This window comes from Lissotriton vulgaris, chromosome 12 (assembly GCF_964263255.1).
Source record: "Lissotriton vulgaris chromosome 12, aLisVul1.2, whole genome shotgun sequence".
NCBI classification, from domain to species: domain Eukaryota; kingdom Metazoa; phylum Chordata; class Amphibia; order Caudata; family Salamandridae; genus Lissotriton; species Lissotriton vulgaris.
In genome coordinates this window covers 349170479-349185713 of record NC_141700.1, presented here as the reverse complement: position 1 = coordinate 349185713, position 15235 = coordinate 349170479, and positions in this window count along the sequence as shown.

Here is a 15235-nt window from a genome sequence, read left to right as displayed (position 1 = left end):
CCTCTGCAAGACATCTAGCACACCGCCAGACATCCACCTTCTTGTCCAGTGCCTCTGCAGGACCTCCTGCACACCACCAGAAGTACACCTCACGTGCAAGCTCCTTAAAAAAAAACTCACACCAACTCCTCCAGTTCAAGACACCACTCATCCACACACTCCCTCTCCAGACTGGTGAGACAGTTCCTCACTGTCTCTGACTTACAACCTGTACCCCTCTTACTGAGCACCTGGCACCATACTCTGGGAACTGGGAATGGGACTTCACACGCACTGGACACATTTAAGCTGCCACCACTGGATCCTACCACACTGGGGAATCCAGACACACACACTACACTCAGGGAACAACCACCCTCCTGAGCTAGCCATTTCTCCTCCACACCCCTTCTCTCTCCTATCTACCCATACAGGGACAGGATTTGGGATTGGACACTGGACCCAGCAAGGGATTCCTAAGCTATGGGAACCTCCCCCTCTACTGGCGTCCCGCCCTGTCACTTTCTCTCATCTGCCACTAAACATAAAGCGCAGAAACACATTTGAAAATGACACTCTTGAGGAAAAAAATCAAAAACAATAATCCCAAACATGTGACTATCTGAAAAAAATTGCAGAGTTTTGTAATGTAGCCAGTTGTCGCTATGGCACTGCGCAAACACAAGTCCAAATCCGCACCGCTGACCCACAATGTCAGAACTGGCTATTTCTGGTAGGTTAAGGCTGACGCCAAAGCCAGGCAGAAACCACCATTCTAGTCAGGGCAAGGAAGTCACACGCCAAGATAACCCCTGCTCACCCCCTTGGTAGCTTGGCACAAGCAGTAAGGCTAAACTCGGAGGCAATGTGTAAAGCATTTGCGTCAGCGCACAACAGCAACAACATACTAGGCACACCACAAAAGAGACTCTACACAAGGTTATTATAAAAATAACTTTTGTATTGTAATATCACATCAGATAAAATCACACATATACATTGTGCCAACTGGCACGGGCAATATTCACATGGGATTATTCACAAGACAGGGCCACATGGGCCACTGTCATAATCAGATATAGTACTTTTAGAATAAGAAATACTAAACATAAAATGGTAATCAAAAAGATCACAACCAGTATCCACTGGTAACAGGAACCAGGTCCTTACTAGGACCACCTGTACTAAAAAGGACAACCACCTAAGAATAAAATATATTTAGGGGTATACCAGAACACATTACCCATGATGCATGAACACATTCAGAGGAGTAATAAAGAGAAACACATGATGCCTAAAACATTCAGAGGTGTTAAGGATAAAGCACATGATGCAATAAAATACATTCAGGGGTGCAGCGCAAGAAGACACATGATGCCTAAAACATTCAGAGGTGCAGCGCATGGAAAGAAAGACACATGATGCATAAACCTACACATTCAGAGGTGCCAGAACATAAGTCAATAGCGCAAAAACACACAGTAGGCAATTACTATTAAAACCATAGAAATCACATTGCGCATGACTTACATAAGCCACCACCTGTGGCAGTCCCTAAGCCAACTGGCCTTGTGGTGCAAAGATGCCCTGAGTCCAAAGTCAGGGTGCGCTGCCATGCAGCGCCAGTCTCAAAGTACAAAATGCCTAAACGTGGCAGCTGCCCACAAAGTGCTGGGCAGCTGGAGAATCAAACTGCGCCAGGTTGGAGCCACACAGGCTCTGACATTAACTGTGCACCCAGCATTGGAGTCCCCCCTCTGGGGACTCGAAATCAACAAAATGGCGCCAAGAGCCTCGAGGGCTCTAAACAAACACTGCGGCCAAATGCTGAAGCCACACAGGCTCTGGGCATATCGCACAGGCCCCAGACGTTGGAGCCACACAGGCTCTAAAACCAATGTGCTCCCTGGTAGGAGGGGGCGGGCACCGACAATGTGCCCCGGCGCCCCCCTCCAATTTAAATGGCCCCCCCAGGGAGCCTCTCGGGGCTCTCGTCAATGTTGGGGCAACCCACTGCCAACCGGGGCTGCCCTGACTCTGCCTTCACGGTGGAGTCCCCTACGGGGGACTCTAGCTTCACAACAACAACTATGGTAGGGGGGACCTAGGGGAAGTTTAAAGACCATACTCTGGATACTCTCCCCAAAGAGACATATAAACAACAAAGGTACCAGAGGGTCACAAAAAGTGTGCCCAGCGGAAAAGAAAAGCCAAACCATCCCTGACCTCTATAGAGATGCGTCACAGAGGGCTCTCAACAGGATGAGGAAAATACCCATCAGTCACCAAACGGATCCGCCCTTCATCATTTGGGATTTTGTCCGTACCACCCGTCTGAGAAGATCGGTGCCACATACAGAGGTCAACCCGGTGGTAAGGGGGTTCCTCAACAGATACCGGCAATGTCAGTGTGGTGTGCCTCTCGATGTTAAGAGTGGCCACGGAAGTGACTGGGGTGTGCAGTGTTGGGAAATATGTGAAAGTGAAGAAACCAAAAAAGGAGGTGTATTAAAATTGGTTGAGAAAGAGCACAAAACAAACTTTATTCTCTGTGTGCCTAACTTACCAATATTAAAAAAGTTACCTAGGACTGTCTAATAATGTAGACCGCCTAGGATGGGCGTGGTCGACTAGTTTCTGCAAGTAAGGGACTACTGCGTCCTTGCATTCATCAGGACCAAGAATATAGATAAAACTACTGCACCGTGTGAAATGAGTGAAGCGAAAACTAACACCTGGAGAACAAACGGCAAGTGCATATGGTCACCTGATTGCTCCGGGTGCCTCTTACAATCTGTGCTGGTCACTAAGAGAAGAAAAGGAATTAAGGAAAAGCGATCACTCTCCTGCGGGCTTTACAAAACATCCATTTAATTTCAAATTAGACAAAACATCACACTCAGGGTATTGATGTAAAGATACTCAAAATGAGTATGGTCCGTTATTATAACATTTGGAAAGGGAATTCATGAGCCAAATGATTTTTTGTGCTTACCTAAATTTGTAAGGTAGGCTGGCCTCACCCCACCTGGCAGCGGCTCAGGGGAAGATGAAGCACCGCTCTAGAAAACATGGCAATCACATGTTGTACACAGTGAGCACAAACAACAAAGTACACACCTCCCAGAACATAGCACAAGTCAATGGTCTCAGTTTGTACACCTAAATCTCTTATGCAGTACTCATGCAATGCTGTCAGTATAAGGATGCACAGCGTAAGTATGATGTCCACAAAGTGCGTGCTAAAAAACAGAACAATGCAGAGCCTCATGCCGATAATACATAGTGTCGGTGTATTCAAATCGGCATACCCCTTGATAGCGCTTCCATGTTTTCTAGAGCGGTGCTTCATCTTCCCCTGAGCCGCTGCCAGGTGGGGTGAGGCCAGCCTACCTTACAAATTTAGGTAAGCACAAAAAATCATTTGGCTCATGAATTCCCTTTCCAAATGTTATAATAACGGACCATACTCATTTTGAGTATCTTTACATCAATACCCTGAGTGTGATGTTTTGTCTAATTTGAAATTAAATGGATGTTTTGTAAAGCCCGCAGGAGAGTGATCGCTTTTCCTTAATTCCTTTTCTTCTCTTAGTGACCAGCACAGATTGTAAGAGGCACCCGGAGCAATCAGGTGACCATATGCACTTGCCGTTTGTTCTCCAGGTGTTAGTTTTCACTTCACTCATTTCACACGGTGCAGTAGTTTTATCTATATTCTTGGTCCTGATGAATGCAAGGACGCAGTAGTCCCTTACTTGCAGAAACTAGTCGACCACGCCCATCCTAGGCGGTCTACATTATTAGACAGTCCTAGGTAACTTTTTTAATATTGGTAAGTTAGGCACACAGAGAATAAAGTTTGTTTTGTGCTCTTTCTCAACCAATTTTAATACACCTCCTTTTTTGGTTTCTTCACTTTCACATATTTCCCAACACTGCACACCCCAGTCACTTCCGTGGCCACTCTTAACATCGAGAGGCACACCACACTGACATTGCCGGTATCTGTTGAGGAACCCCCTTACCACCGGGTTGACCTCTGTATGTGGCACCGATCTTCTCAGACGGGTGGTACGGACAAAATCCCAAATGATGAAGGGCGGATCCGTTTGGTGACTGCTGGGTATTTTCCTCATCCTGTTGAGAGCCCTCTGTGACGCATCTCTATAGAGGTCAGGGATGGTTTGGCTTTTCTTTTCCGCTGGGCACACTTTTTGAGACCCTCTGGTACCTTTGTTGTTTATATGACTCTAGCTTCACAACATGCCCCCAGAGCCTCTCACGGGCTCTGCAACCACGGTGGGGCGACCCACTGCCATTCGGGGCCGCCCTTCCTCAGTGCCCTGACCGGCACCAACCGCAGCCACACGGAGCCCCCCCAGCCCTGCCGACTCACCGGGCTCTCAGGGGCGGGCTCCTCCGGGCGGCGGCTCTCCTTCGCTCGCGGTGGGGGCAGGCACCGACAATGTGCCTCGTGCCCCCTCCGCTCGTCCCCGCCTGCCGCTCCTCTCCGGCGGTCTCCCAGCTGCAGCAGGGCTCCCTCGCATCCTGGGAGCCCTGCGATCCGGCCGCCATGCTTCCTCCTCTCTTGTTCCCTCGCCTCGCGGTTGCCATTTCTCGGCACCCGGGCTGCGGGGGGCGGGACTTCCGGCCGGCCGCGCAGTGATTGGCCGGCCAAGCACTTCCGGGTAGCCGCGGGCAGCGTGGCGGCCCGTTTTCAGACAGGCAGGCGGCAAGGCAATCAAAATATCGGTGTGGGCAGCCGAAGCAAAAACGGCACATAAGGGAGGTGGGCACTCGCAGACCAAACAACGATCTAGTGGGGCAAATCCACGCTGGGTGGGCACCGGCTCCCAACAATAAAGCGCTCCTAGCGCTAAACATGATCCACAGCGCTACGGGCAGAAAACGAAGCGCTCTTCCAGGGCTGCAAGCACCAAAGCGCTCCCAAGGCGCTGCGGGGCAGAACAAAGCGCTCTCAAGCGTAGGGGCACAGACAGGCCCCCAGGGATGGCCCCATCAGCAACTAGAGCCCCAGTAACAGGGCACATCCAAGGGAAAGCGCCTCCCAGGCGCTAGGGTCCAGGAAAGCGCACAAGTCCACAAGTCCCTCAGCAGTCCAGGACCTCAGCAGTCCAGGAGAGGGAGCAGCAGAGCCCCCAGCAGGAAAAGTCCATCAGAGGTCCAGGGGATGGGCAGGGCTCAGGGATTCCCCTGGGCCCCAGCAGCAGCATGCCCCTGGCAGATTCAAGTTAGAAACAAGAACATTTTGGAAGGGGCACAGCCCCTTCTTATACAGTGAAAAGTGTTTGAAGTCCTTTGAAGTCCTTTGAAGCAGGCAGTGTGAGAACCAGCTAGAACTGGTTATAGGGAAGTCCCTTCAGTATCAGGGACAGAGGTGACAGTCGCCCAGCGGGAGGTGGAGCCAGCTTTGTAGTTAGGCAGGCACAGCCCTTCACTATCAGGTGCCATCTCCTCCCACTTCCCTGGCAGCAGATGCTGCCTTTCATCCATGGGCTGACTCAGACAACCTCCTGGGCTCTCCAGACCCTGTCATCCTCAAACCAGACAGTCAATCCACAAGCAGGCCCAGGTACTCTGGGCCAGGCTCACCAGCCAATCACACGCCAGCACCAACTTACACAAATATGCCAACTTCCAAAAGTAGTAATTCTAGACCAGACACAGTCATGCCGCATATATCATTTTGCAGCATTCATTCTCACGAGTTCATACATACCAAACTCGCACCTGCACTCCCCACACATCAGGAACTACCATGGGCATACATATTCCCCATTCATTCCTATGGGAGGGCAGGTCACTCATCATACATACACAGAGAGCTCCAGCACTTTACACTGTACCACAGTGAAAAAGTGCGCAGAGGCCTAAAATCACCACCACCAGGTTCCAGAAACAGGCTAGGAAAAAGCAAAAAGTCTGGGGGTGAACCTGCCCAAAGGGCCGGGTCCAACAGTTCCAAACTGGGGAACCAAAAATATTCCTTGCCCAGGGCCCCAAAAATCCAAAAAATGACACTGTTTGGAGTGGAGAGGGGTTAAGCATCGCACTTTTCCTAGTTACAGTTACCAATTTCTTCAAAACTGTCTTTGAGCTGTGTCTCACGTAATACCCTTTGCACAACTAGACAGTAATCCTTTTCTTACCTCCAAATTACAAGGAATCCTTGGGATCAGTGGTCAACGTGACGTTGCAGCTGTGACTAATGCTAGAATTACTTACCAAGAATCTCATTACTGAGTCTATTCTTCCTAGTTACAACCGTCACTAGCTTGAGCTAACTCTTCCCCTTCCAGAGAGATACTGTGCTACCCTATTTTCACTATGGGAAACAGAAACTTTAAACAGGTCCTTCTCCTCCAAAGGAGAGCCATACAGGACCAACAGCCCGTGCTGGTGCTGCCACAAGGCAAAATCAGTCAGCTGCCTTACAGTGCCATCAGGGATGGGCTGTGGAGAACTCGAGAGGTGCACAAAAGGAAAGAAAAAGTTTGGACAAAATGTTTGCAATTTTTTCAATTTAAAAACTTTATTTTGATTTAAAAATAAATCACAAAAGTCATTAATTCTGCCTCCCGCCCCCAACAGCAGTTGAAGAAGGTGAACCATCAGAGCGGAGGGCCATTTTAATGGCTGCTGCGTGGAAGAGTAATGGAGATTAATGGCAGGGGCATAGCTGTCAATAGTGCCGCAGGTGCAGTGGTACCAACGTCCAGGGGACGTAGGGGCACTGAACTCCAATTATAGATGTATTTAACTACCCAACTGACAGATGGGGTGTCGCTTTCCTTCTTGCATACGCACATGGCACCCTAGCTACTTCAGTGATTACTGGTAACTATTGAAGCATTACACCCTCATCGTCGTGCCTATGATAACCAGCTTGAAAATTATATAAGCAAAAACACTTGACAGGAAAATTGAGCTTCAAATACCAAATCGAGAAAATCGTACAACGATCTAACTTCTTCAACACAAGGGTCATTTTCCTGAAGCAAATATTTGTAAATTTTTAATCCTAAAGAATAGTCTAGTGTATCCTATGACAAAATACCCTTAAGTTCGTGATCAGATTGAGCTTGGTACACTTGTCACACCACTTTCATGGCAGCATTCTTATGTCGAAGCAGTTCGGTGTACACACCGGCTACATGCTCTACCTGTTCCCCTATTATTGGATACGCCATGCTGCTTCCGGGTGCTGACCTAAATTTCCTGATGAGCCAGTGAAGCACGCGCCTCTGGCGCAGATGTACCTAATGACTAGCACAAGGGGGTGGGTGACTCGACTTTATCATATGATGAAGAGGCACCTCTGGCTACAAACGCTGGGCTAAAGGAGGGATGGGAGAGCGGCCTGAGGGTAGCGCTCCTAAAAACATGAAGATACAGCTGCCAACAAACTAGGCTTGTTACTATGAACTAGGGGAACAGGTCCATACACCCCTAAACGATGCACATAATGGACAATTTACGTGCCTCAAAGTGTCTCGCTGACCTCTTGACCTGGCGGACTTTTAGGCACCTTGCTTGATCCTGCCCTCAGAGTCACACATTTTGTACGGCCTTGGTGCCTGTTCTCAATGAGATAGCGGGCACTTTCCTGGTCTGCACTACTCTCGTGTTTCTGCTGTGCTTTGTGGTGGACACTCTTCGAGGTAGGTGGCAGGAGATTGCACTGCTGCTTGTGTCAGCACAGTGACTAGGACTTGGCTCAACGGTCCCTTACGGAAGACTGAGGACTTGTTGCGTAGTGTTTTGTAATGAGCATGCTGAGTTATATGCGTCCCTCCAACCACTGAGGTCACCTCCGCGTGACGTTGGGGCCTTTTAAGAGACTATGGGGATATTTTATCATAGTGTTGTGTCGCCCTAGCGCCATGAAAGCAGTCCCAACGGCGAGGCAACACTAAAGTCAGATATATCAAGCCGGTCAAGTCCACCTTGCATGGTCCTGCATGGCTTGATAAATCTAGAGTAATGCAAGGCAGAGCAACTCAATGCCTTGCGTTAATCTGTCCCAGGGAGGCGTTCCATGGGTGGAGTGTGGGTGTTCCCACGCATACACGCATGGATTTTGGTGCATACCCAGATTTACCATTAGTGGCAGATCTAGGAAAACTTCAAAAACCTACAGAGAGAAATATCTTTATCTTTCGTTTTTGTAGGAAGGTGTCCCAATTCCTGCATAAAAACAATCCTGCTTACAACACAGGCACCCTTGCACCATGGTGGAAGAGTGCCTGCATTGGCTCTAGGAAGCCAAATGTGCGCCAGCCCAAGGAAAGGATAGGAATGTGCCATATGTTGTCAAATTTGGCACATTGCTGCCCTTTCCCTTTCATGCAGCCCAGCAAGGTGGCTTGCTGAGTGAAGTGTTGTAAATATGCCCTTATATGTTTGGAGTGAGGGAGTCGGATGTGTGGTCTACGCAAGGATGATGCCCCCAGAAGAAAATAGTGTTGGGACATAATGCTGCTTAGTGCCTTTCGACCCTGTGTACTTGTGATGACTTTTTCCGGAGATTTGCTGTGGATCCGCTGTATATACATACGTTCCCCATAAAGGTAGACTAAAAGTCACTTTTCAATATGCCGGTATGTTGCTATTCATTTCAGAAATCCTTTTTATCCACATGTGCCGCTCACTGCCCTCTGTATTGTGGGTTTGCCTTTTTGCTTTGTTCATATTTAATTTCCTTCCTTGTACTGTTTGAAAACTTTAAGAATTAATTTAAAATGAATAAAATGCCCTTGACTTGAATCTTGGCACTGCAACCTAGCCTCAGACAAAAGCAGACGTGAAAGACCATGGTACCTCACTACAAATTTGCACCAAAGATATTCCTGAAAGGAGCCATCTAGTGAATGATGTTGCACCACGCCTCAAAGACCAAGCAGACATCATGAAACAAAAGGATACTTCTGGAATGGCTGTTTCTGGTGAGTGTTATATATAGAGGCCTGAGGAAAAATAACCTTTTTTTCTACCTTGAAAAACCCCTTTAAACAACTGTCCAAAATGCACCCTTGCCTATCGTGATAGAATCAGAACCTCATACAGATAAAGGTACCCATCATACCATACAGGCAACTGCACTTTCTAATCCTCTAACCCAGCGGTTCTTAACCTGTGGTCAGTGAACACCTGAGGGTCTGAAACACTGTGAAATAGCATGAGCAGATTAATAAAGTACAAATACATAGAAAGCAAAGTAAGTTGAAAATGGAAAGTTTCAAAAAGCTCTGTAAATGGGACAGAATTTGAAATTGGAAGCTAAAAATTAAGTTGGTATGCTCATCTTAATAATGGGAATAGCACAAATACTGCAAATAGAACCTAGTATGGGCTGCTAGAGGCCTCCATGGAAGCAGCCATAGGCGCTTACGGAAAGAGAGCATGCATTAGGATCAAAAAGACAAAGTGATATGCTTCAATATAGAATATTGGTTTGCCTTTTAGAAATAAAATCACATTTTGAATTGTGTTTTTCACATTTTTGTGAGTTAACTACATTAGCTCATAATTTGTGTATTTGTTTGATATACAATTGATTTTGTATCTTTGTGTATTCCTTGAGACTATATGGTTATCTGGATAAAGTAGCCATTACCAAATACAGCACCGCAGCCCTTCAGATGTTTAAAGACTGCAACTGTGCCTGTGTCAGAGACATTCAGCCTGATTCATGAAAGACCCGTTTTGCGAGTCTTTAATAGCGATTCATATGGAATTGCTATTACAGACTCGCAAAACGCGATTCAAAATAAAATGCGATTCCTACATATTCCTTATTTGCGATTAGCAAATTGCTAATCAGAAATAAGGAATAACTCCCCATTCATTCCTATGGGCCAAAAGGCCCTTAGGAATGAATGGGGAGTATTCCTTATTTGCGATTAGCAATTAGCTAATCGCAAATAAGATAGCGATTTAAAGGGTGCCAGGGGTGTCCAAAGGACACCCTGTAGCACCCCTTAACTGCAAATTTAAACAGGTGTTGCGCACACACATGTCCAAAGGACATGTGTGTGTGCAACATGCAACTCAGAAAAAAATGCTTTTAAAAGCATTTTTCTGAGTTTTCGCTATTTACCACGAGGTTTGACCTCGCGGTAAATAGCGGGCCGAAATTGCGAATTCGCAAATTTATGAATGATCTCAAATAGAGATTCCTTAAATGTAATTCCTCGCAAAATTGCGAAATCGCTATTACCGATTTTTGCATTTGGGATGATGAATCCCAAAATGCAACAAGCACTGGCGTTGCCAATAGGTCTCGCATTAGGAAAGTGTGAGCTATTGGTATTGTAAATGACAATTATTTTTTAGGTCTCGCCCTGGAATTCGCATCCGAAGGATGCGTCCAGGGGTCGGAGACTTATAGCTATCTGACACAGGGGAATGGGAGGACAAGAAACTGTCACGAGCTTTAGCAGGCAGATTTGGCTGCGCGAACGCGCACGTTCCGTCCTGTGCCGCGCCGTGCACTTCCCTCCCATACTCCCAGCAAGTCAGCCTAACGCGCATGCATGCACACGCATTTACACTTACACGGACACACAGGCACCCAGACAGGCAACCCCCCAACCCCCCACAGTCACACACACACACACACACACACGCATACACACAGACTCCAAGACACATACACACACACGCACGCTCACACACGTACACAGCCCGCCGCCGCACGCGCGCGCGCGCACACACATGCCCCCCACCCTCGCAGCCCAGTAACAAGGCGAAGCCCCACTCACCGGCTTCCTCGGCTCTCACCGGCAGCAGGACTCTTCCTCCCTTCTTCGGCACCGGGGCGCAGGGTAGGCTCCTGCCTGCTCCGGTGCTCAAAACAATCGCGGCTCTTCCGTGGGAGGTGGGGTAGGCTCCCGCCCTCCTACTTCCTGTTTCCGGTTGTCCCGCCCGGCCTGCCTGACTTCCTGGTCGCAGGCCGGCGGCGATGTTCCGTGGGAAAGGATAGATAAAACTGAATACAAAAAGAAAGCTTTCCATTGCCTAAACATGGTAAAAAGTATATAATTTTAAAATAATAGTAAGGAATACATCCTGGTAGGCAGATGTAATTAGAATGGTTCCGGAAATAATGTTTAGCTTTAAGGCACATCACTGGGAAATGTTTTATTTTTGCTGCAGAGAAACGGTACTGTTGCGTTTAATTACTGCATCCTGAAGACTTGGTTTACTGAATTTCAGTCTGTTGTTGTCATATCTCGGGCACCGCAGAATGTAAATCGCAGAGGACTGTATACAAAGATCCCCTCGTCCTCAACCTTTCAGTTCTTGGCCTCGTCCCATCATCGCCTCTGGTTTCTTTGGCAGCCCCTTGTTAATTTTAAGCGCCGCCTCTAAATAAAAGCTGTCTAAAAACAAATTACACGGGTAAAGCTGCTCGCTCCTCATTGTCGCCCGGGGAAGTGAGTGTTTCCTCCGGGTGGTGGGCACACGTTTCACCGGCTGGGACAGTGGACACAGGCTCCGGGTGCTGCATGGAAGAAGGTGCTCACCGGCTGGGACAGTGGACACAGGCTCCGGGTGCTGCACGGAAGAAGGTGCTCAGCCCACGTCTTTCACACTCACTCCCGCACCGACACCTGTTCCATCTTCCTCCCCTGCAGCGAGCGCTGTGTGTGTCTTCGACCCGCTGGTCTGGGGCTGCAGTTTTCAGGTGTCCCCAGGGGAACCCCCCAAAACCCCGACATCCTAATCAGTCACTGGGTTGGTTCGGAGATCTGGCTTATTTTGAACCCCCCACCCAACATACTTGGTTTTGGTGCCTTCCCATAAATTCTCCATATGTGAGTGACACTGCATGTGACGTTGTCGACTGTGTCATTATCAGTTCCTCCCTATGACTGCATGTGACGCTTTGCTCCTTTCATGTTCATGCCTTATTGGACTTCACCAACTATCTATGAGCGTTTAATTTCTCTGCAGGTCAGTTTGTACTGCTCCTCGTGAAACCTCAAATAAAGTTGTTTATAAATCTGAGCTTCTAAGGTGTCTTCAGTATAAGTACCCCCTCTTTCTTATGGCCTCTCACATTTCTGTTCTTGGCCATTCACTGGTCCCTCTGCAGTTCAGTGACAGCAGGCCTGAACCCATCACCCGCAGAACCTCAGGCTTCGAAACATACCCCATCTTTTCTGCCCCTCACATATACACCTATCCTAGTCCCTCTCAGCTGACCTCGCTGTGTGTCAACGCGTCTTCTTCCTTCTTTGTGCTTAGTCTCCATCGATCCCCTCAGTATGCGCAGGACATCTTTGGCTAAATGTCTCAACCACCAATTTGTTAATTTAATTTGAGATCGCAGTACACTTTACAGTTTTTAACCTTGTGACGGTGGTTATACAGTCTCTCAAGTTATTATGAACCATCCTATGAAGATGATCCATAGTCCAAAAAAGACAATATATATGTTATGCATATTTTACTTTGTCCGATATATACATGATAACATCCATAGATGGTCCTGGTGGCTAAGGAGAGAAACCCTAGTATTTGGGAATGTGGACACGAGAGTGGCACGAGTGCAGATTTGACCCTCTCGTGCCTCATATTCCAGTGCGCACACAGCCAGCCTCCACACCCCTGCACACAGACCACACAGGCACACGAACACACGCTGCCGCCCCACCACACACACACACATACAGACAAGCACGCATACACACGCCGCCGCCCCCTACCCCCCCCCCTGCACGCACACACAGACACACCCCCTGCCCCATGCATCGGGAGATCTGCCATATCCCAGAATATCGGTACTTACTAGTTAGGCGCCGGAGCGGTCAGCGGAATCGCCACCTCTTCCTCCTCGTACTCCGGTCCGTCTAGAGTCAGGCTCCTCTGCAGCTCCGGAGGCTCCGGGTGGAGGAGGCAGTGGTGGGAAGGCGTGCCCGGCTTCAGGGGAAGGACCGAGAGTGGCTGCAAAACCGGCAGCTTCCCCCAGACCGGGGGCGCATCCCCGCCAGCCTCCGCCAACATCGCAGGGAGCGGCGGTTGCAGGCCTCCAGCGTAGTTAACAGGCCCCTGCGGTGCGCACACTGGGAAGAGCAAAAGGGGACGAGATCCACAGCGCGCGACACGGCACAGGGAGGCGGTGCGCGCCACGCCTCCGTCGCTGCCTGGAACAAGTGCGCGTGCTCCCCAGCCTGTTGTGAGCACGCCTCCTTCTGGCTACTAGCGTGTCCCAGCCACCGCGGTCACAGAGCAAAAGTGGTGGCAGCATCTTTTCAGAAGTGAGTACTAGGCACACACATACTCTCGCGCTTTAGCTCACGAGTGTGTAAAAGGACATCTTGAGGCAGAATCTACCAAGCATATGTTTATACTTAACACTCAAACGCAAATACATTGTGACTGGCAGGCTTCAGTATTACGGCACTAGGCAACAACTCCAGCGGCGGCCACCCACGAGTCTGCCGGGGGTTGGTAGCTTTGTAGTAAGTGTTCATTACCACGCTGGGAGCCCTGGCAGCAGCGCAGCACAACACAGTGGCAGTTGCAGCAGAGTCGGACTCCCGGCTGCGTGCTCTGGCTTCAAAAGTTTAAACTATGCCCGCCCTAGCTCTCCCACAGCCTATATGTGCACGGGATTCACAGACAATGTGTGTCTTGCCAGGATCACTCGACAGTATTGATTTGGGAATAACTTACTCAACTCACGAAGGCTTCCTGAGCGAAAATGCTGCAGCTCCGGGATCACACGACGTAGGAATGTTTTTACAGTGGCCGCAATGACTCGTCCATCGGCGGCAAACCGCGCCACCCGCGCATGATTCTTCAGGCCCTCAGCCCAGTCCTCGTGGTATCATGATGTTGATTAATTTTAAATTTGACCCGTGACTCCAGTCGAGGCCCCGGCCCCGCTCAGCTTCTGACCGACCTTGCCTGTTCCAGGTCTCGTGAGGTCACATCCGATCACCTGCCCCCCATGCGGGGCCACAGCCTGTAATGCAAAGACTGCTAAGGTCAGGCCCCGCCCGGGTCTCCGTAATTGGGCAGTCAAGAGGCAGTGACTCACTGTACTACCGGCCGCCGGCGGGAATGTTAATGCTAACTTTTATTTTACTATTAATTATTGTTAAAAATAAAAGCCATTGTTCTTTGTAATATCAATACATCTAAGTCATGTAAATACAACACATATTGCATTACAAATGCTAAAGATGTCACATTTGCAAAAGTTAAAACTATTGGCATTATAAATGACCAAGCTATTCATTTCGCTATTTTCAGAACCAACACATAAATAAAAAATTTGTCATTTACAATACTAATAGCTCAAACTTTCCTAATGCGAGACCTATTGCATTATTACAAATGTCACAAAAAGATGTTAATATTTCACTTCTGTTCTTGGATTTTCGTCACAATAAAATACATTGAACATAATCTTCACAAAAATTATTTACAAAAAGCTATTGCCATTATAAATTACAATAGCTTTTATTTAAATATTAATTATTAAAAAAATAAAAGCCATTGTTATTTGTAATATCAATACATCTAAGTCACGTAACTACAACACATATTTCATTACAAATGCTATAGGTGTCACATTTCCAAAAGTTAAAACTATTGGCATTGTAAATGACAAAGCTATTAATTTAGCTATTTTCAAAACCAACACATAAATGAAAAATTTGTCATTTACAATACCAATAGCTCAAACTTTCCTAATGCGAGACCTATTGCATTGCAAATGCTTGTTTAATATGTGTTGGCATTGAAAATATATAAATTAATAGCATTGTTATTTACAAAGCCAATAGCTTACACTTTCCTAATGCGAGTCCTATTGGCTATGGGAATGCTTGCTGTTAGCCAGCAAGGACAGTGCTGTTATGGTGCTGAGTGATGCTGTTATGGTGCTGAGTGATGTGGTGGTGTATTAGAGTGATGTGGTGGAGTCCCAGAGTGATGTGGTGGTGTCCCAGAGTGATGTGGTGGTGTCCCAGAGTGATGTGGTGGTGTCCCAGAGTGATGTGGTGGTGTCCCAGAGTGATGTGGTGGTGTCTGTGAGTGATGTGGTGTTGTCCGAGAGTGATGTGGTGGTGTCCCTGAGTGGTGTGGTGGTGTCCCTGAGTGGTGTGGTGGTGTCCCTGAGTGGTGTGGTGGTGTCCCTGAGTGGTGTGGTGGTGTCCCTGAGTGATGTGGTGGTGTCCCTGATTGATTTTGTGGTGTACATCAGTGATGTGGTGGT